The 24101-nt window shown below is 40.7% G+C and overlaps 1 non-coding gene across 1 annotated transcript; it reads right to left on the bottom strand.

Moving 5' to 3' along the window:
* Positions 1-16520: 16520 nt before the first annotated feature.
* Positions 16521-16626, bottom strand: LOC139017084 (U6 spliceosomal RNA). The gene has a single exon (XR_011472768.1). It is a non-coding gene; the product is annotated as a U6 spliceosomal RNA (small nuclear RNA).
* Between the last annotated feature and the right edge of the window lie 7475 nt (positions 16627-24101).

Raw genomic sequence — 24101 nt, 5'->3', positions numbered from 1 at the left:
CGTGGGAAATCCTGTGATCACACTTTGCAGGGTAACAACGGGCTATCCTCACTCAGGAAAACAATGGCAGGTCAAGTTTGCTTTGGAGAAATGGAGCCAGGCATAGGCCCGGCTCACAGCTCAGACCCAACTCAGTTAATCACATCCCCATGGGGCCACCCCAGTCCCAGGTCATTTAGAATCTGGTCCTAGGTGATTTGGAATCTATGTTGTCAGCATGTTTCTTTTGAATTCTTTTTTGTTATACATTATTTTTTAAAATTTTAAAAAATATTTTTAATTGATTTTTTTACAGAGAGGAAGGAAGAGGGATAGAGAGTTAGAAACATCGATGAGAGAGAAACATCGATCAGCCGCCTCCTGCACACCTCCCACTGGGGATGTGCCCGCAACCAAGGTACATGTCCTTGACTGGAATTGAACCTGGGACCTTTCAGTCCGAAGCCCAACGCTCTATCCACTGAGCCAAACCGGTCAGGGCTATACGTTATTTTTTAAGGAGTTTTAAAAAAACAGGTTTATGATGGCTTTGAAGAATACTCGAAATCTGTTGGGTTAGCATAGGAGCCGAAGGAAGAAGTGAAAGAAGAGCAGGGAACAAAATGGAGCCTGCAAGGAGGCAGAACCAAACCGTGTAGTCGGAACCTGTCATTCTTCGGTGAGGTGCCAGGGCTGGCCCATACGCCTGTAACTTCCTTCAGGGAGCGCGGTGCCCAGTAGCAGCCTTTCCATTTAGGACCCCCTCTCCCCTCTCACAGTTCTTGATGCCCTACTCAGAGACAGGCAGGTCTGGTTCAAGTCCAGCTCTGAGTTAATTGTGTGTTCTTGGACAGCTGATCTCATATTTCTGAGCCTCGTCTTCCTTATCTTCAGAAGAAGATCATAAACTCCACCTCTGTTTACTGTTTGAGGCATCATTGAGCGGCCACATGTGATCACTTAGTCCAGGGGTTCTCAACCTGTGGGTCGAGACCCTTTGGGGATCGAACGACTTTTCACAAGGGTCGCCTAAGACCATCGGAAAACATGTATAATTACATATTGTTTTTGTGATTAATCGCTATGCTTTAATTATGTTCAATTTGTAACAATGAAATTGGGGGTCACCACAACATGAGGAACTGTATTAAAGGGTCACGGCATGAGGAAGATTGAGAGCCACTGACTTAGTGCAATGGGCTGAAGGCTGTGACTCCAGGCAATTCCTATACTGAAACCCTAACCCCCAAGGTGATGGCATTAGGAGGTGGAATCTTTGGGAGGTGAATAGGGCCTGAGCCCCCATGAATGGGACTCGTGCCCTTATGGCAGAGGGCCCAGAGAGCTCTCTTACACCTTCCCAGCCTCCATTACCAAGAGAAATAAATTTCTGTTGTTTATCAGCTACCCAGACTATGGTATTGCTGTGATAGCAGCCTGAATGGCTTAAGACCCTTAGCATAGCTTTTGTACCTTGCAGGTTCTTAGGAAGGGTTATGTACATTTCTATCCCTTCTTTCTTCCCGTAAGTTTCCTTTTGAAAGCAATATAATCAATTCAATCTTTCTCTTAGAATTGGCCAAACCTTAAACTGTACACCTAGGAGAGTACACTGGGCAGAAATATTTTTCTGCAGGGAGTGATACTGAAATTCTAAGGCCCCATGTGCAGTTCCCAAGGAAGGTAAGGCCTCAGGTGGCCCACTATAGGGCCAAGTGCTGGGCCATAGCGGTGTAAGGGGTGGGTCGGAGGGGAGGGGGGTGTGTGTCTGTGTGTGTTTAAGTGGACGCGGGTGTGGATACATGTGTGTGATTGTGGTTGTGGCTGTGCATACTTGTGTATCCATGAGAGTGTGAGTGCATGTGCGTGGATGTACAGGTGAGTATGTGTGTGTGCGTGGAATCAGAGGGAAATGTCTGATAGCACAAGACTTGCTGTTCACCCTGGAGGTTAAGAAACGAATGCAGAGTCTCAGGCTTTTCGTGTTCATTGAAGACTGGAGGCTTTTTCCTCCGCTCAGAAATTCCTTGCAGGACATGAGGGTGTAAGAGAAAACGTGTAAGGGCATCTTTGAGCGAGGCTCTCTTTCTTCCAGTGTGAAGGGCCCCTCAGGGGTCCCGGCAAGAAGTCAGGGATTCCCATTCTCCCATCCCCGCCCCCCCTCGTCCTTTCTCCTCTCTCACTCCAGTTCCTTGGTCTTGGTTCTCTCTTTCTTCAGTCTCCCCTGCCCCATCTTGGTTCCCTCCCTGCATGTCCCTCCTTTTCAAATTTTTTTTCTTTCTTTCACTATCCTTCTCATTTCTCTTCTTTCCTCTCATTTTTCTTTGCTTTTCATCCAGAATGAGGCAGATACATGGTAGAATGCATCTCTACTTCTCTTTTACTCATATTCCTGTTCAGCACACCTGTAGGCTTTGAGAAATGTCTGTTTCTTGGTCTTTTTTTTTTTTTTTTTTCCTTCTGGAAACCATTGCTTACTTAACATTTTTCTTCTGTGGAATATTCCCACAGACAGAATTGCAGAGCTTGCTGTTTAGAAACACCGTTGTTTCCTTTTCTTCTATCACCGAACAATTGCCAACTTCTTTCATGTCAGCCAAAGGGGGAAAGACTCCTGCTCACGGCAAACCCTCGCTAAACTCACAACCTCCGTCCTTTGTACTTCAGTGGCCGCAGTGCAAGAGTGGATATAAAACTTAAATATTTACCTGAGGTATTATTTTTATTCTTGTTAGTCAGAGCCTTTGTATGAACGGATGTCTCCATTTTAATAAATATCAGAGGAATTGGAGTCCAATGGTTCCCATATTAAGGATGGACACAGATTATACTTTTAAAATTATTTACAGCCTGTCAGTACCTGTGGTTTTGAATTGTTGATGCTGTGATAGCTCCCGTTAGTGAGACCAAGCCCTTCCCAGAGGCAGCAGCACTGGTGGCAGCTGGGGAACTCCAGGCTGGCTTGACGCAGCACCCTACCCATTCTGGGCAGGAGAACAGAGTTGTGTTGTGTTCGACACAGGTCTTTCCTGGGAGAGGGTTATTCTGGTTCTTTTGACAGAATTGGGTTCACACCGAGCTTTGCTACTAACTAGCAATGACACTGGGCAAGTAACTTAATCTCTCTCAACACCCGTTTTCTCTTCTGTCAAACATGGAAAGAATAGTTAACATGACAACTCTTGAGGAATCAGAAGAATCAGGGGTGAAGATAAATGAGATGATGCATATTAAACACGAAGAACAGTGCTGGGCAGATATCAAGTGCTCAAAAGTTATTTTGATAACTATTTGTTTGACCAATTCCCTTTCCATTTAGAACAATACACGAATGAAGAACTTATTTCAGATGACATGATTCTCATCATCCAGTAGCTCAGGACCTTCATCAATTTCTTTCAGGTCTTGACTCCTTGGGACAGGTTATATGTGAGAATTTTCAAATATGTATTCATTTATAAGTTCAGCCATGTTTGGTGTAGTCTGGTTTAATTAATGGAAATGTTTTGCTGCACTCAATTTTAGGGAAAAGTATAATGAAAACACACCCATCAGCTTTTAAGGCAGTGGTTCTCAACCTTGGCTGCACATTAGAATCACCTGGGAATCTTTTTAAAATCCTGATTTCTGGGCCTCATCCTCCGGAAATTCTGCTTCTTTGTTACTAATGTTGTGGCCCCACCCAAGAGGTTCTGGGTTGGCAGAAGGTGCTCACTCTTACACCCCTGTCCTTGGTAGCTTGCTTGCCTGCTGCTGCCGTTGTGGCCCCACCCCATAACAAAGAAACAGAATTTCTGGAGGACGAGGCCCAGAAATCAGGATTTTAAAAAGAGTCCCAGTTGATTCTAATGTGCAGCCAAGGTCGAGAACCACTGTTTTAAGGTATATCCCGAGATCTGAGTAGGTGTTTGTCTTGTTTATATACTTTATTTTGAGAACGATAACTTTAAGGCCATATCAAAGCTTCTATTATTATTTGCATTTTCTCAGGGACATGGGCAGTAACATCCCTATTTTATAGAAATATTCTAAAATATGAAAAGAAACAAACTCAACATTTTTTTGGTTAACCCTCTGCTATGGATAAAAGTCAGTTAGGGAGAGCTTACCCTTCTTTAAGCATTTTAATTACTTGAGGCATTTTTCTTTAATATTAAGCACTATGCAGGGGTCCCCTGCTCTACAAAAGTTCGCTTTAGGCCCCTTTTTGCTTTCAGGAGACTAAAAGACCTACCTGCATCATTATCTTTTTCACTAACCAAAAGAAATCTGAGAGAATTTTTGCTTTTAGGAAAAAAGGCAAAAAGCAAAAATGGTGTTCAGCATGTAGCGAGCCTTCACAGAGGCAGCGAGCACCCCGAACAGCGAGAGTGGCCCAGCCAAGCTCCTTCCCAGTTCCCCCAAAGAACACTCCCAGCATCTCAAGCTACCGCCATAGCTTTGAACTGACTGTCTATGAGCATTTGTGCTTTATCTCCATTTATTTTGTGCACTCCTGCTTTTACTATGTTTTTTGGGTCTCAGAACATTACAGTTTTTTTTTGGCATATAAATGGATGGTAATTGCATTTATTATTTTTATTATTAATAAAATCTTTATTGTTGGAAGTATTACATATGTCTTCTTCCCCCCACTCCCATTGACCCCTTCTAGCCCTCCCCCACCCCCTGCCCCAGGCCTTCACCACCCTATTGTCTTTGTCAATGGGTTATGCATATAAGCATACAAGTTCTTTGGTTGATCACTCCCCTCTCTCACCCCTGCCACTTTTATTATTGTTTTTTAATTTTAGAAAGGGAGGATGGCAAAGAAAGAGAGAAACATCAATGTATCTTTGGTTGCCTCCCACTCGCGCCCCAACCAGACATAAAACCACAACCTAGGTATGTGCCCTGACCAGGAGTCACATCTACGACCTTCCAGTGCAAGGGACAATGCTCAACCAACTGAGCCACTCAGGCCAGGGCAGTCAAATTGCTTCTTTACATGACACCATTTCAGCTTACAAAGGTTTCATAGGCACGCTCTACTTTCAGATAGTGGGGAACACCTGTATTTGTTAGATTTTTCAAGTATCTATTATTTGTGCCTCATAAAAGGCAATTCATTGAAAATTTGAAAAGCTACTATATCTTCATCACTAAAACTTCTTTTAAATCCCCATCTTTTGAATTCTTTTGAAAATAACAGACATGGCAATAAAAACAATTACGGTTGCTCTCACTTTTACTGTGTGCCATGCCCTGTGATTCACTGAAAGAATGGCAATGCTAACGCTACCTATGTATGTGAGCTCGGCACTGTATCATTAGACTTTTCTGTAGTTAGGTCTTTTAGAAAAGAAATTTATAAAGGTATTTTTAATTTTGTTGGGTAAAAGACTGGTTAGAGTAGTTAGCACCAGGTGGCGCTAAAGGACTGAGCTTGGGAAGATTATTTGGTACAAACATGATGCTTTTTTAGAAGTTTTATGTATTATTAAACTTTTTAAAAAATTGAATTTATTGGGGAGACACTGGTTAACAAACTTACACAGGTTTTGGGTTCACAATTCTACAACACATCATCTGCACACTGTGTTCACCACCACAGTCAAGTCTCTGTCCATCACCATTTATCCCCCCTATATTCTCCTCCACCTCCTGCACAGCCCCTGCCCCCAGTAGTCATCACATCATTGTCCATGTCCATGATTTTTTCTCTTTTGTTCAATCCCTCCAGTCTCTCCCCCCCACCCCCCCCGCCGCCCCCATCACACACATAGGCCCCCTCCCAACTGACGGCTGATTTACAGGAATCTCGTGCAGAGTGGTGTGGCCACTTCTTTAGAGGAACAGTGCACATCACTGAGGGACATTTTTAATACAACTTTTGAACCAAATAAGTCACCCTATTTCAGTAATCCACCATCTCACCTAACAGGATCTGACCTGGTGCCCACAGGACATGTGTTGTCCCTGTCATTCCCTGTTCATGTTATTCTCCTGCTGTCAGAGGAAGGCTGAGCATGCACAGTCTTGTGTGGGGTGAACCCCAAACACAGTAGCACCAGGGACTTCTGATTTAAAGTAAAATTTCTTTTCTCCCCACTCTCTTCTCTCCATGTTTCAAGGTCCTCTATGAGACAAGGAAGAAGAGAAGGTGGTGGGGAGGGTTAACTGTCTTGGTGTCTTTAGCTTAGTTCTAATCATTTTTCTTGGCAGAACCATTTCACCAGGCTGCAGAGTGGAAAAAGCATCTGGACAGCAGCTCATTCCTGGCCAACAGGGAACAATGTTTTCTCCTAGGTCTTCTTTGTTCTAGTTATTTCAACGTTCCCTTTTGGAACCATTATTTAGATATGTTGATGCTAATTGAAACTTGTTCAGCCTCTGAGAGTAGTAGGAAGAGAGAAGGAATATTATTAGCTGTTTTAAGAGTTGATTCTAAGGCTAGAAGTATGATTAAGATAATCTTCTCTTCCCATAGATAGCCAATGATTCTATATTACTCCATACTTCTATAATATCTTTCATGAATGTTATCAAAAAGATTCTAAAAACATGTGCTCACACAGGCCAAACTATAAGATAGGTTCAAGATAGGAAAATCATAAAGACACAGTATTTAGAGACCCAAGTATGAGTTAGGCATAATCAATGGTTTGCTGTGGTACAAATCCTTCACATGTCAATTCCTCATCAGCAAAATGAGTGTAATCCGAAGAAGGTGTCCCCTTTACTCTACTCAGTGCTGGGGAAGAAGGGTAACTCCCCCTATTTTCCTGTCCTCAAATCCACCTCTCCAATTTGGCAGGGAGATTTTCCACTCACCATTTGGGGCTAGTACTGTCCAATTATTTTGCTCCCTTCAAAGATTCCCTGTTTCTCCAACAAGAGTGCCAGGGGCTCCTCAGACACTCATAGAGGAGCTGGTGCGTTTCCTCACAGGGTGAATTTCCAAGGACAGACAGTAATTCTCAGCACTAGAGGAGTCTGAACCTATAGAGAAATTCTTTCCTAACTGCCCTGACACTAGGCAAGCCACTTCCTCATGGTGGCTGTGGTAATTAAGGTTGTTATTTTTTTGGCAGAGTTAGTCCTTTCACACGTTTGCACAGTGGTTTCTATTGACGCTACTTACTATCTGGTGATTACAAGGAAACACCATTTCACCAGGTGGCAGGTCAGAGAAAGCATCACCTGTGTAGTATCCGAGGCGGTTACAGTCAGCCATCATCTCTAAGAGTACGTAGCTATGTAACCAAGGTGTGGGCACAGGCTCGCCACACTGTCAGCCAGGAAAGTTGATGTAATACAGACTTGGGTGGTCTGGAGTAAGGGACACTCGTGGGCAAAGCCATTGCAGACAGTGTTGAGAGGGGTGTCTCTTATTCTCCTTTCTAAGGCGACTTCCCACTGCGTCATTAAACACCGACACATGCCTTGATGCTCTGGGGGACTTCTCCCTGGGTAGATTTTGTTGAAGATGTGGGACCCACCATATGAATTAGCATTGTACTACAAGCCCCCTCTAACTGGGAGGAGATTTGAGGCGGGAAACTGGGCGGGGACATACCAAGGACCCTCAGGGACGTCAGCCTCTCTCCTGTCCACTCGGAGCAGAAGCCCCTGCTGTTCTTGGTGGACAGTACCAGGCAGCACTGAGGGTACTTAGAAAGCATCTGAGACATTGATTATAATTTAAAGTGATGTGTTGAGAGTTTGTATATATCATCTGGGTCTGTTAATAACTGTAAAGCCTGGAACATAACGTGCTATTACAAATCTTCAGTGTGTGTGTGTGTGTGTGTGTGTGTGTGTATGCACGTGCTAATCATGCTCACTATTGCCATGCTGTTTGTATTTTAATGAATACATTTGTCATTGAAGGGGGTATATTGCAGATGCATTACTATATTCCTTCAGTCACTGAAAGCTTTTAAGAAGTCAGAAAATTTGAACTAATGGAGATAATGTTTTATGTCGTCCCTTAGTGCATCTGATCATGTAGCAAAGGAGTTCATTGAAATAAATGCTGCGGTTGAATTTTTAACAATGACTGCATAAATATGCGGCCGTCTGTAACCTTCATGCCCGTGGGAGCCAGGAAAATGATCTGTGTAATTAACCCTTTGATTGATCTGGTCTTTCAGCTGTCAGGGTGAAGACTGATTTTCCGTGCACCTGTGGAGTAGGATGCCCGTGAAGCTCAGGATAGATGAATATTTTTGTGGGGAGTTTCTTTTGAAATACTAAGGAGACATTCCTCTGACAGAATCCTTCAAATAGTCCACCTCCTTCAATTTCTCAATTTATGCTGAGCTGCTGGGCGGTATGGAGAAATCATCAAAGATCTCAGATTAGTTACTCTGACTCAAAAGGTGTGATAGGTAGAATTCTGAGATGGCCCCAAGATTCCCACCTCGTGTAATACCCTCATTGAGCGTGGGCAGGGTCTGTGAATATGATGGGATGTCACTTCTTTAACTAGGTTATATCATATGACAAAAGTGAGATAATCATCATTATGTTATATTGCATTATATTATTTATGGCTTTTTCTTAGCAGTCGGTAGAGATTGGAAACAAGAGAAATCTCCTGCAATCTATCTGTGGAGAAGGCCATGTGGCATCCTCTAGGAGCGAGAATGGCCCCTGGCTAACAGCTATCAAGAACGCAAGAACCTTAGTCCTATAACCATAAGGAACTGAGTTTTCCAAAAAACAGTGAACTTGGAAAAGAACTCCAAGCCTCAGGTGAGTTGACATCCTGAGCAACGTCTTGATTCAGCCTAGTAACACCCTGAGCAGAAGAGTGTCCCTGACTCCTGACCATAGAAACTGTGGATGTAATGCGTGTATGTTGCTTTAAGCTGCTGGATTTGTGGTAATTTGTTAAGTAGTGATGGAAAAGCAAAAACAATAGTCTGGGTCTGGAGATGTGCAGCTGAGAATTTGCATTTGTAAAAATTCTCAGGTGATGCCCAGGATGTCGGTCCAGGAGCACTTTGAGAAACACTGTTATAGTTCAGCTTCCCTGGCAGCTGATTTGTCGGCGATGTCAGAAATGGACACTCACTATATGCCTCTGGGCTAAAACTAATGTTAGCCAGAAGTAATTTAGCTATATATTTTAAGCCACAAATACATGTAAGTAGTATGGTTTAAGCCTTTAAGAGATAATTTAAATGTGCCCAACAAAAAACACACAACAAAATGCAGTATTAGAAAAGCAGTTATGCCCAGCTGGCATGGCTCAGTAGTTGAGTGTTGTCCTATGAATCAGAAGGTCACGGTTTGATTCCTGGTCAGGGCATATGTCTCGGTTGCAGTCTCAATCCCCGGTGTGGGGCAGGCAGGAGGCAGCCAATCAATGATTCTCTCTCATCATTGATGTGTCTATGTTTCTCTCCCTCTCCTTTCCTCTCTGAAATCAGTCAGGGCAGTTAAGATCAGGGTTTAGGAAATAAAGTAAGATAGATAATGTAAAGTGAGGTGTGAGGTTGATATGCAAAGTGTGTACATCACTATTAGTTCACACCTATGTGGCAAGAGAGACTTAACTATTACTGCCTGCTTCTCTTTTTGAGAAACAAACCCCATCTATACTGCTTATGAGTAAACTTCATATTCTGACTATACTTCAATTACAAATTAAGTGAAGGTTTATAACATCACATAAACGTTCCAATGTCCACCATAGAGAGAATGAAAGACAGCGCACTCTTTTTTAATTCTCCAAAACATCGGTAAATTCTCTGGCACTGCTGAATCTGTGTGGGTAATGGGAGTGCTTCTTTTATAGGTAGAAAAATGGCTTCTGTGTCTCTAACTCCGTGTGTCAGCTATCTTCAAGTACTTTCTATCCCCTTCTGTGACCAAATTATCCCTCCTCCCCTATCCCTCTCCTTGTCTTCACTTGTTTTTTGTTGAGTAATTTTTGAAGTTAAGAACATTCAGCTCCATTGAGGTTTTCTTGGTAGAAAACAGCTAGAGTCCTGCTTAATCCTGAGGCATTTACCTCTCTCCTAGTAATCCCGGTTCCCCCTGGGTTAATATAGGCTTACTGCTGGGACTCTATTAGCTGAACCATCTGGATTATTGTTCTATTTAATACTGTACCCATCATCCAAATAGGAAGGCTCTGCTCTCTCCAGCCAGGTGTTTCATAGAGCCAGGTCAAGGGACTCCAAGGAAAAATATGAAACTTGATTTTGAAGCTATTTTGAATGTTGCTTGATATAATAACTGCCCAGCCCAGGTCTGTTGGACTAGGAAGTAGGAATATGAATGTGAGTGTGTGAGCATGAGCAAGAGTGTGTGTGTGTGCATGTGCGTGCATGTGTGTGTGTATGGTGGGTGTAATGGGGGTAGTGAGGGACTGGAGGGTAATAGTCATTATGTGTGATGATGGGAGAGAGGGCCTGAGGAGCCCTGTGGAGTTATTTATCCTTCTGATATAAATACTGCCTTCTTTTATTCAGAGCCAAAGGCAGTTTACCTAGCTGAGATTTTTTTTCAGGCCCCTTAAAATAGCAACTATATTTTATAACTTTTTTTCTTTTTGAAGATATGCAGATTCTCAGACAGCGGTCAGAAGGCAAAAGAATGCAGGCCTCTGACCCCTGCAGCACCCTGGGCTAGATTCTGTTTAATAAGAAAGGGGTCTCTACAGCACCAGCTGCCTGTTCAGAGCCACGTACCTGAATCTCTGTGCTAAGTTAGTAATTCAGTATGTTTCCTTTTCTGGGTAAGATAGGAGGGAGGGAAAAAGAAACATCATGTATTTTCCTTCTATTTTAACTGTAGTATCCTCCCAAAATTAGCAAAGCTTTATAAGCCAATAAAAATGCTGTGTTTGGGACCACTCCCTAAGGCCTGGGGAATGTTATACAAACTTGTCAAACATGCGTATGATTAAGTGTAGACCCTGTAAGGTGGTTGGATGCTTGTGATGCTCCCTGTTTTATAGATTAGGAAATGGAGGTATAGATAAACTGTCAGCTTCCTAAAATAGTCATGGGGACTCTCATCCACACTGCCAGGCTGCAGATAGGCAACCCTGGTAGAGAAGATTATTATCCAAATTAATACACAGGGTGAAAGACTTAGCTTGATGTTATGGCTTTAGAAATCTCAAACTTGGCAAGCTGAATTCCATTTCCATTCAGGAGCAATTATGGGCCCTTAGTAATCGCTCTTTGACAGTGAATTTTGTCTAGAAAATATATTCAAATTGAAAAATACTTCTTGTGTTCGAACAAATTTATTTGTTTAGTGATGGTCATTTAAAGACAAGGGGTATTAGATCCATAAGTGGTGGTTAATAGAGATTGTGAACTCTACTGAGAAGTTTTGGGTTCTGATAAGTCCAACTCACCTAGCAGACGTATTCTCTGTCCGAGTAACTTCTCTGACAATGGCTCCTTGTCAGCACTGCCTTTGCCAGTCTTGTCAAACTGTTGCCATTGGAAATATATGATCAGCTAGCTAAGAAGGATGGCAGGATATCTGAATTATGAGTGGGTTTTGGAGCATGGATCTTAAGTTTGAAGTGTTTAAACCTATTTGTCAGTTAATCTCATAAATGGTCCATTTACCCATGGGCACGTCATGTTTTCAAGTTTGTGCCTGGTGTTAAGTGACCTTGGAACATTTATCCAGGAACACCTTCAAGAGTTCACCAAACCAGTATTACAAGAAATGTTAAAGAAACTTCTTTAAGAAGAAGAAAAAAATATGAACATAGATATGAATAATAAAATGGCAATAACTACCTACCTATCAATAATCACTTTAAATGTAAATGGATTGGAGTGGTGAACATACAATACAACATACAGATGATGTATTATAGAATTGTATACCTGAAACCTATATAACTTTATTAATCAATGTCATCCCAATAATTCAATATGGAAAAACTTAATTAAAAAAATTAAAAAATAAATGTAAATGTAAATGGATTCAATAAAAATAAATAGGGTATCTGAATGGATAAGAAAACAATACTGATACATATTCTGTTCACAAGAGATCCAGTTCAGATCAAAAGACACACACGTACTCAAAGTAAATGGAAGCAGGAAGATATTTCATGCAAATGGAAAGGAAAAAGAAAACCTGGGGTAGTAATACTTATATCACACAAAATAGACTTTAAAACAAAGACAAAGAAAAACATTTCATAATGATAAAGGGATAAATCCAATAAAAGGATATAAACCTTGTAAACATTTATACACTTAACATAAGAGCACCTAAATATATAAAGCAAATTCTGACAGACATAAAAGATCAACAATAACAGTCATAGTAGGGAACTTTAATACCCCATTGTCATCAATGGATCTTCCAGACAGAAAATCAACAAGGAAACGGCAGCCTTAAATGGCACATTAGACCAGATGGATTTAATTGTTAGTTTTAGAGCATTTCACTCCAACATTTTTCAAGTGCACATGATACCAGCGTTATTTACAATAGCCAAGAAATGAAAGCAACCTAAGTTCTCATCAACAGACAATTGGATAAAGAAGATGTGATACATATATACAAGGGAATATTACTCAGCCATAAGAATGAAATCTTACCATTTGCAACATGAATGGACCTAGAGGATATTATGCTAAGTGAAATACGTCAGACAGAGAAAGACAAATGCTATATGATTTTATTTATATTTAGAATCTAAAGAACAAACAGAACAAACAGATTCATAGATACAGAGAACAAATTGATGGTTGTTAGTGGGGAGGAATGTTGGGGGCTGGGTGAAAAAGGTGAGAAGTACAAACCAGTAGTTACATAAAATATTTACGGGGCCCTGGCCAGTGTTTCTCAGTGGTCAGAGCATCGGCCTGCACACCGAAGGGTTGTGGGTTTGATTCCAGGTTGAGGGCATGTACCTGAGTTGCAGGTTTGATCCCTTGTCCAGCCAGGGCACATGTGAGAAGCAACCAATTGATTTATCTCTTTCACATCTATGTCTCTCTCTCTCTCTCTCTCTCTCTCTCTCTCTCTTCCCCCCCCCCCTCCCTTCTACTCTCTCTAAAAATCAATGGAAAAATATATCCTGGGATGAGAATTAACAAAATAAATAGTTACAGGGATGTAAAGTACAGAATAGAGAATATAGTCAATAATATTGTAATAAGTAAGCATGGTGCCAGGTGGGTACTTGAAATATTGGTGAGATCACTTTTTAAATTATATAACTGTTGAAAGAAAAAAGGAAAAAAATGTATTAAATAAAGAATGATTAGGAAGTTAATTAATTGAAATTCCAAAAAATAAAAATTAAAGAAGTATAAATTGGTAGTTACAAAATAGTCATGAGGTTGTAAAGTACAGCATAGGGAAAGTAGTCAATAATATTATAATAACTATGTATGATGCTAGATGGGTACTAGACTTATTGGGGGGGGATCACTTCATAAATTATATAAATTGTCTAACCGCTATGTTGTACACGTGAAATTACTAAAAAATAATATAGGATGGCAAGTATAATTGAAACAAAGATATTGTTTCTCTATCAACTTCCTTTACATGTTTGTAAAAAGAGCCAATTGTCTACATATGTGATGGTGTATTTCTTAATTCTCTATTTTGTCCCATTGATCTATTTGTTGATCTTAATGCCAATGCCATATTGTCTTGATTACTATAGCTTTATAATAAGTCTTGAAATCAGCTAGTATCTCTTTCAAAGTTATTGTGGCTATTCTGGATGATCCTTTGCATTTCCATATGTCAGAATTGGTTTATCTATTTGTACAAAAAAAGTCTGCTGAGGTTTTGATTGAAATTGAATAAAATTACAGGTCTAGTTGGAGAGAAATGACATCTTAACATTATTTAGTCTTCTGAACCATGACACATTGTCATTCTCCATTTATTTAAGTCTTCCTTAATTTCTCTCAACAGGGTCCTGCAGTTTTTCATGACTTTTGTCAGATTTACCCCTAATTATTTCATATCTTTTGATGTAAATACTATTTTTTGAATTTCAATTTCTGATTATTCATGGTTAGTATAAAATACAATTAAGTTTTGTATATTGATACAGTATCCTGTCACCTTACTAAACTTAATTATTAATTCTAGTAGCTCTTTTTCTGGTAGATGCGATAGGATATTCTACATATAAGATCATGCTGTCTGTAGAAATAAGTTTTCTTATTTCTATAGAAATAAGGCCAGAACCTCCAGTACAATGCTGAATGAAGTGGTGAGAGTAGACATTCTTGTCTTGTTTCTGAGTTAGGGGAGAAACATTCAGTCTTTCATCATTAAGTATGATGATAGCTGTGGGCTTTTCTACTTTGTCTGATAAAGGACAATGAACTTTATGTGTGACTTTCCCTCAGATTTTGCAGATGTAGTTCACAGAAGTTAATTACTTTTTTTCTCTTCAATTTCACCTAGCAAGACAAAACTGAGCAGCCCTAGAGTTTTCCTATAGCAGAGTGACTGGTCAATACCTTGCTTGGTCTGTCAATGCCATCAAAATATTATTTAATAGTTTAGGAACAACCATGTAATTTTTTTCCCTAGCAAGAGCAAATTAGACACTTACTAAATAATTGACAAAAATACTTAATTCTAGGGATGTCTTAAAGATTTGCTATTATTAAAAAAGAATTTGAAATATATTTTGCCTTCAACTATTTGACATGCTACTTTTATTTTCATGCCTGCTGATGAAAACTATATTAGAGTTTGTCCCCCTACCAATCCCAATTTCCTGACTCAAAAGTGGTTTACAAGTGTCTGTAGGGTGTGCATTGCTGGGGCTTAAGTGGGTTCAACAAAACCCCTCTTCCTTAGGCCTTTACCAACCAGGAACACCAATAGGGGCACCAAGAAATATTGGTCTTTAGCGTTCTAATCTCAAATAATGAGTTGCTGTCATCAAGGAGAGTCACACTTGGAACCCTTTTCCCTGGCCATCTGCCAAGGCAGGCGCTCCCACATGGCCAGGCTGTCAGGCTGAGATCTATCTATTCAGTCGGGCCCTTTCTTCAATATCCCATTTGCAGGCATTTTACTTAACACTTAACTACTGAAATGCCCTGGGCAGACTAACAATTCATAGGTCAGCATATTAACCCTCAACTTTACAAGTCAAAGGAGAAGGGAGAGAGTAGTACTAAGTCTTCTGTCCCTATTTCAATAGTCACTTCCTAGAACAGTGATGGCGAACCTTTTGAGCTCGGCGTCTCAGCATTTTGAAAAACCCTAACTTAACTCTGGTGCCGTGTCACATATAGAAATTTTTTGACATTTGCAACCATAGTAAAACAAAGATTTATATTTTTGATATTTATTTTATATATTTAAATTCCACTTAACAAAGAAAAATCAATCACAAAAATGAGTTTGCGTGTCACCTCTGACATGCGTGTCATAGATTCGCCATCACTGTCCTAGAATGTTCTAGTCTCACTGTTTGCTCCCCAAAGGACAAGTCCAAGAATAATACATTAAATTATTCAAATAAGAGTCTCTCTCTCTCTCTCTCTTCTCTCTCTCTCTCTCTCTCTCTCTCTCTCTCTCTCCCCCCCTTCCTCTAACATTTCTCCATATTGACCTAATATTGAGGGAATGTAGGAGAGCATCAGCCCACCTCTCTGATACCACCCTCTCCCTACCTGACTCCTGAAGACTGCAATTTCCCGAGGAGCTGACATTCCTTCAGTGCCCATCATGTGCCGAGTACTATTCTTGCCCCATTGGCAGCATGAGTCACAGGTAATTGCGGAATCCTTGAACCCTGCCTCAGTTACAGAGACCAGAAGGTTATTCTAGAGGCTACCTTTATGGATGATGATACAATTAGAATTCCAGCAGAGGACGATGTTGAAATCCAGGCAACTTTTTGTTTTACTTAAAATTTTTACTACTAAAAAAATTTTGTCCATTACAGTTTACATTCAATATTATTTCATATTAGTTTCCGGTGTACAACATAGTTGTTAGACAATCATATACTTTATAAAGTGTCCCCCCTGACATTTCCAGTACCTAACTGGCACTATACACAGTTATGACAATATTATTGACTATATTTCCTATGCTGTATTTTACATCCCATCACTGTTTTGTAACTACCAATCTGTATTTCTCAATCCCTTTACCTTTTTCACCCAGTCCCCCTAAGCCCCTCTCCTCTGTTCTCTATATCTATGAGTCTGTTTTGTTTATTTGTTTATGTTATTCTTTAGATTCCACATTTAAGTGAAATCACGTGGTATTTGTCTTTTTCTGATTAACTTATTTTACTTAGAATAATACTGTCTAGGTCTACCATACTGTCACAAATGCTAAGATTTTGTAACATTTGCTTGTCATTCTTTTTTTTTTTTTTTAATATATTTTATTGATTTTTTACAGAGAGGAAGGGAGAGAGACAGAGAGCCAGAAACATCGATGAGAGAGAAACATCGACCAGCTGCCTCCTGCACATCTCCCACTGGGGATGTGCCCGCAACCCAGGCACATGCCCTTGACCGGAATCGAACCTGGGACCCTTCAGTCCGCAGGCCGACGCTCTATCCACTGAGCCAAACCGGTTTTGGCTGCTTGTCATTCTTGCACATGGGCCTTACTAATCTTCTCTGTATCATCCAATTTTAATATATGTGCAGCCGAAGCAAGCACCAGGCTACTTTTTATACAGGGTTTCATGATCAAATGCACAATTATAGCAATTGAGATAAGTAATGAGTATTTTAACCTTTCCTTGAATATCTCAAAGAACATAACAGCACATGTTTAAAAGTCTTGTTCTTTTTCCCTCTTCTTTTCACACATCTTGTGGCCCTTCAGAAATGCTCTCTCTATAAACCTCCTTCTCTCAACTCTGTTTCTTAGTTCTTCTTGGCACCTGCCCTCACCCATGCTTTGGCTTTTTAAAAAAATATATATATTTTATTGATTTTTTTTTTTTACAGAGAGGAAGGGAGAGGGATAGAGAGTTAGAAACATCAATCAGCTGCCTCCTGTACACCCCCGACTGGGGATGTGCCCACAACCAAGGTACACGCCCTTGACTGGAATCGAACCTGGGACCTTTCAGTCCACAGGCTGAAGCCCTATCCACTGAGCCAAACCAGTCAGGGCTGGCTTTTGTTTCTGATGGCCTCAGAGTTACACTTAATTTAATTTAAATATCACAGCAAGTGATATTGACAGGTATTAGGGTGTGGGATGAAATTCATCCCTGCTGCAGATCTAACGACACCAATTGGGAAAGAAAGGCCCTGAAGGTTGAGGACATTAGCACAAATGAAGAGCTGGAACTTGCCTCTTGCGAAATTTTCTAGTTGAAGAAACCTAACAGGTAGGAGTGAGAGGAATGTTACTTCATATATGACAAAGACATTATATCGTCATTAATATTGTAGGTCACTGCTTTTGGGGGGAACATTCTTGTCTTATTTTAAGGGTTTATTCTGAGGCTTAGAAAACTCAAGAGAGTCGGACCTTCCAGACAAATGCATTTGCCTTGACAGAACACATTTGCAATATTTTCCCAACAATGGCCTGGAGACTACTCCCAACTCACATTGGACTTTTAAAAAATATTTTTTTTAATCCAGTTTTGAAAATGGACCAGGTTTGGGGCACTGATTCACATAGCTACCACACCCACTCTTTCTGCCTAGGGAGTGAAGAGAATGAATGGGTCAATCAGCTGACATATTTCCATCCAATTTCAAGTATGGAATGTGTTCGTTTTCTGACTAATGGCATGTCATTTTGCAGAAGCCTTTGGTCGCAAATTAATCCTGGAATCAAAACAGATTTTCCGGGGAGTAATCTTCCATCAAGTATTGATTTTTTTACACTCATGGAGTCTGTACTCCCTAATTTAACCTGACAATGATTCTGCACAATGGCCTGGGAGCACCTTGGCAGCTTGCTGAAGGAACTTTTGCTATCTTTTCTTTCTGAAAAGTAGAAGGGAGAAAACCCTTAGCAGCTAGCCCAGGCAGTCACTGGGGGGCATTTATGACTGGATACTTCACTTCTGGCAATTTGGAATGCGCAGAAAGCTGCCTTCTAACTTTTACAGCAGTTCTAGGAGCGAGAGCTTTCCTTTGCCGAACCTGTCCAAAGGAACGTTTTTTTTAAGCTGCCAATATTAAGCAAATCTGTAATGTATTGTTCAGTCATAGCCAATGTTTTCAAATGATGCTGTCTTGCTGTGCCCACCAAAGAGGAGGAAATGAGGAAGCATTTTCCAAAGGGAAGCTTTGTTTCTGAATTTCTATAAACCTTGCTGCCTTGTTTGCCCCTCTGTTTTCTCAAAGGTGCTTTCAGATCCCTATGTTCCTTGGTCTGTTTCTGATTCTTGTGAACTCGGCAAAGATCCTTGAGCAGTGCTAGCTTTTAAAAGGGGCCTTAAAGAGCTGACTATAACATAGTCCCTGACTTCAAGGAGCACAGGGGTCAGAAAGTGTAGAGAAAACAAGCACATCCCATCTATGGCAGAAAATATAAACCTTGCAAGGCATGAACCTGGCCCAGTGTGGTGTTGGGTATTTGGAGCTAAAATGACAGACACCACACCTATTTGAGGAGGATTGCAGAGAACTTTGTGGAGGAAAAAAACATTTGAGTTGGGCCTTGAAGGATGGTGTGTTATAGGCCGTTAATAATGGCTACGTGCTGCCTTCCGTTTCTTAGCTTCCCTTGTGACCACTTCTGATCAATGGACTAAAAGTGGAAGAGACATAGAGTCACTTTTATGTTAAGGCAGTTGTCCCTCCTCCATCTGCTCTCTTCTTATGTTATAGGGACTAGAGGAGAGTCTTGCTTTCCAAAGCAAGGACTTGTGTGAGCTAAGGCCAAACTTTTAGGTTACAAAACCACCAAGAAATCTTGGTTTATTTGATATCACAACATAGGTTAGCGGAACTAACAAATGGGCAGAATTACTTAATGAGAATTGATGTCAAAATCCAGAGTGATGTGATTAAGAAGATTCATTTATAGGCAAGAATTTTGATAGACCCAGGAGCCCTGAGCTCATAAAAAATAAGTGCTTAAGCAGCTCATAGAAGCCAGTGGCAGGTTTTAAGTGAAGTTGAATTATCTTGTACTTACTGAGCTATTGTTTGGGAAGAGGGCATGCACATTTATTGCAGATGGAAAATAGAATCAATAAACTAGATAAATAATGCATTAAGTAGTGTTAGTGAGTCCCTGAGTCATAGGTATCCTAATAGATTAGTGTGGTTTGGAAGTCATATCCTCTGCATTCAATATCTTTCACCTAAAGAAGAATACAATTATTATTAGTGCATTAATTGAACAGGCACCTGGAGAGACAGGAGAAGCAGAGGTAAACTTTTGGCCCTTGAAGAACTTACAGTCTGGCTGGGGAAGCAAGATTCCAAGCCCTGTATGGAGTGATGAAAGAAAGAAGTGAGGGATGATTAGCATGGACAGAAAGAAGCAGGTCAGAGAAGGGTTTCTGGAAGCTGAGAGCTGGGTCCTAGAGGAAGTGAGAATTTTAGATTGCCAGAGAGGAGGTGAATGAACAGAGAGTCCCACTGGAGGAGTGAGTAAAGGACTGAATGGCCTAAGTTGTTGATGGACAGAATTCATTACAATTTTTCAGATCCTTGTGGCCAGGTCCCTTCTGTGGGCATAATGGAATACATGTTGTCTTTCCTATCTGTGCATTTAGAACAAAGACAATTTGGGGGAGGAATTATTTCTCCCCCACCTCAAGACCTGATTCTAGAATAGAGAGTTTTCTTAATATACATTTTTTTTTTCCTTTTTGAACATCTATATTAAGTACTCCTCATTGGTCATTGGTTGAATCTAGTTTCATTTAGATTGCCGAATAAAACCAGGTAGACACAAATGACATTCTGTATAAAAGTTTGGAATTAATTGGATTTTGTGTGTTTCAAAGAATATAATCCCATGGTCAGAGGAATGAGTAAAGTGTTTAAGCTTGAATTTTGAAACCTTAGAAGCCATTCAAAAGTGCAATAACACATAGAATTGATTGGGATAGTTCAGAAACAGTTGAAAAAAGAAGAATCATAACTTTGTATTTTAATCTGTTTTGGGTGCTTATTTCTATGGTTTAACAAGAGTTTTAAAATGTAGGATGTTTTTGAAAAAAAAATAGCTTTGGGATCTATTTTGTTCACTTTTATCTAAAAGATTCACTTATGCTCACTAAATGATAGATAATGATTATTTAAAATAAGGAGATTTAAAATCCCACACAAAAAGTATGAAGCCTTGTAGTAGTAAAGAAAAGTCAAAAAATTTTTTTGTGGAAGTTTATGTTAGGTGAGCCTAGAAAATACACTTCAAGAAAACAAAACGGCTAAGAAATCTGGTTTTCAGCTTCTCAGTATGTAAAAAGCCCTGCAGTAATTGCACAGCAAAACAACTTGCAGTTGGCATTCCTTTAGGATGTTTGCATTTTAATTTGGTGATTTGGAATTCTTTCTTTAAAAAAATATTTTATTGAATTAATCAGGGTGACATTGCTTAATCAAATTATATGGGTTTCAGGTGTACAATTTCTACATGGGATCCTTTCTTATCAAATAAAATTTTTGTAACAAAATTTGGTTGACACGAGCAAAATTTCTGATGTGTAATGGGAAAATAAGAATCTTAAACAGTTAGAAAGCACACCATCTTTGTGTATTTAATTGCCATTGACAGAAAAAAGGCCATTGGGCAGGAAAGATAATCATTGTTCAGCCAAAAGGCATTATGCCATTTGAAATTAAGGAAAGAAGTCTATTAACTTAAAAGAGCTGGAAAATGAAATCTAATAAAGAAACTATTTAATTTAAATGATTTGCTTTATTATTTTATTTTATTTTATTTTTGGGGGTCAGTGAACTTTTTCACTGCAAATGTGATATGTATGACTAAATATCACATGTCTAGGCCAGGTATAAACTGATATTTATTGATAAATGTCAATCTTGAGAAAAAAATAATGGACCTACTGCTTTTAAGTTTATTGCATTTCCATACCAAGCCAATTTCTTTCTTTTTCTTTTTTTTTTCATGGCTTCAGAAGAACATTGGCTCACCTTACCTATGGGCCCAAGAAAGCCATTTCTGGGCAGGCATTTTGATCCAGCAGTTCACTTGTAAAGGGATTCAGACAAAATCACAGCAGGTGGGGTTCATTTCCCTTCCTGAGTTGGACCATAGCTCAGATGAAGGTATCTGTCTTTCCCAACTGAGGCTTGGGTTTGTGTTTATGAAGTCTGCTGTTTCTTCTGTTTTCCTTTCTCCTCCTCCTCCTCCACCTCCTCCTCCTCTTCCTCTTCCTCCTCCTCCTCCTCCTCTTACTCCTCCTCCTCCTCCTCCTCCTCCTCTTCCTCCTCCTCCTTCTCCTCCTCCTCCTTTTTCTTCTTCTCCTTCTGCTCAGTTTGCTACTTTATGTGTCCTTTCAAAGCCCATCCATCTGCTCTTTGCAGGCCACTCCCTCTTAGCCCTCCACTTTCACACTGAAGGATTATGGCAGGTAAGGCTTTTCTACGTGACCATGTGATTTAAAATATTGTAAAGTATTGATATAAACATGGTCTGAAGTTGTGTGAGTTTTTCCTCCTCCCCCAGAGTCTAAGCCTCTGTACTGAAGACAGGCAGCATCTCTCTTATTCATATTCATGGATCCAAAGGAGGTCCCCGGACCAATGTTCAGCCACCCTAGACTAGGACTTGCTCACTCTACTTTTGCTCCTTCTCATCAAGACTTCCTGCAACTCCAGATGGGTACTCTAGTATGTTTTCTCTTCCTCATTCTGATTATTCCTATCACAGGAAAGCAGGTCAGGAATTTGGACTTAGTATTTGGAGGTGAGGCAATAAATGATAGAACAGTGTTTTAAATGATATTTAATAGTGTTTATTTTCTCTGTGGAGTGGGCAGCAAATTCAGTGCCCAGAGGCAGGATAAAGATTAAGAAGAGTATTCAAGCGTAATCTAGGTCACTCTAGCTCTCCATATTTTTCACTAGGTCTAGCAACCCTTCAGAATGCCCCACAAGTATTTCAGGAGTTACCAGAGTGTCTTTTATATGCTCAGGGACATGTTCATTCTGTGATACCAGGGTCTCCATAATGCTTCCTGGGCACCATTGGTTTCTGGCCAGTGACCCCCGTGGGTGGCTGCTACTGTACAGCCACATACAGAGGCCACGCCTTTGACCCTATGCTGCTTTTCTGGGTGTTGGTCTATATACTGCTTCTTCTGACCTGGTAGTTTCCTACTGCTGGTTCCTCAGATTACTCTCTGTTAGCATGTTCCAAAGCCTGCATGGGCTTCAGTGTGAAGAGAAACAGCTCCTTCAGTTTTTATTTCTTTCTCCCTGGCACACAGACAAATACCCAAGGACTGGATTAGGCATACATTTGAATAATAGCCTCACAAGACTTCTGTCTTGAAGGCATCTTCAGATTCCGTCATCATCTCCTGCCTTACACCACTATATCGTCTAAAGCAGGGGTCCTCAAACTTTTTAAACAGGGGGCCAGTTCACTGTCCCTCAGACCGTTGGAGGGCCGGACTATAGTTTAAAAAAAAAACTATGAACAAATTCCTATGCATACTGCACATATCTTATTTTGAAGTAAAAAAACAAAATGGGAACAAATACAATATTTGTATTTGCATGTGGCCCACGGGCCGTAGTTTGAGGACCCCTGGTCTAAAGCTTAGCTATGGGCATAACCTGGGTCCCATGTCAGCAGGCTTCAGAGAACCCTCTCTTAATACCTCCCCTCAACATATCCAGACAGGCCAGAACATGACCACATCAAATTGAGACTTAAGTTAGACTGCATGCCAAGAAAGTTTTAGAATAGCTGCCTAGGGAATGAAAAATCTACAAGACTAAGAAAAAGTTTCAAAATTGCTGAACTCTACTCATTGCTCCATGGAGACCAGAGACCTTTGATTGAAATGGTTCCTTTCAGCATCTGTCTGTAATTTTTCTAGCAGTGTTGGCAGCCCAGGAAGAAAAGAGAGGTTTGAATTGAATCAGGGTTGAGGATGAGCGGAGTGCAGGCCTGGTAGGGCATAGAAATACAGAGTAAGGGGACTGAGAAAGTTTGTAAAATTGTTGAAGTGATTGATTGGGAAGCTCAGCTGGGTGGAGCAGAGAAGGAAGGGGAATCTGGGGAGTTGATGGATTTATTTGTTTAGCATTTATTGGTCACTGACAACATGCCAGGCAGCTACAGGCACAGGTTTTGGGAAAACTGCCCTTGAGAAGTATACAGGCTATTTGGAGGGGTAGATAATTACATATTTAGTGTGCTAACTGCTACAATGATCTGGGAGCTGGAGAAAAACAAATGAGAAGCATCTAATTTTGTCCTGGAAGATTGGTTGAAGGAAATTACACCTACATGGAGACCTGGTAGGCAAGAAGGAGTTAGTCAGGAGGAGAGAGGAAAGTATGCTCCTAGGCAGGAGGACCAACTGGATGAAGGCTTGGAAATGAGAGAGAAAGAAGATGGGAAGATCAGCACAGGATGCTGAGGCATACAGGACTGTGGAGGAGTAGGGAGGGATGAGATTGAGAAGTAGTCAGGAACCACATCAGGAAGGGAAGTAGGATCTTATAGGATACATTCAGGGCTGTCTGCCCAGCCCGGTCCCTTTCCCTTCCACTGAGCCCATCATTAAACTGCCTTGCCATCAATGGTAGAGCTCAGAATCTAAGTTTGTGTCATGTTGACTGTGCTGCCCTAGACATAGCTGATTAGACCAGGGTGGATATTTAAGGATCATCATCCAGAATATTTACAGAGGAACATAGAGAGCTGGTTTATAGAGAGATAGAAATAAACCAGTGACATTCAAAATCAGGAAGCCACTGACTTAACAGAAAAGAAAACTGAGTCTCAGAGAGGCTGAATGATTCCTACCAGCCCTAGCTAGTGCAGATGAAGAGACAGACCTAACTCCCACAGGTGCCTGCTGCTTCTTCCCATCGGCTCAGGGACTGTTCATTCTGTGATACCAGGGTCTCCATCATGCTTCCCGGGCACTGTTGGTTTCTGGCCAGTGACCCCAGTGGATGGCTGCCACTGTGCACCACACACAGAGGCCACGCCTTTGACCCTAT

Source organism: Myotis yumanensis, unplaced genomic scaffold (genome assembly GCF_028538775.1).
Source record: "Myotis yumanensis isolate MYYU_CA2020_CCGP unplaced genomic scaffold, mMyoYum1.0.hap1 SCAF_9, whole genome shotgun sequence".
Classification (NCBI taxonomy): Eukaryota; Metazoa; Chordata; class Mammalia; order Chiroptera; family Vespertilionidae; genus Myotis; species Myotis yumanensis.
Note: the sequence above shows the minus strand (reverse complement) of the source record. Positions and strands in the feature narration are given on the sequence as shown.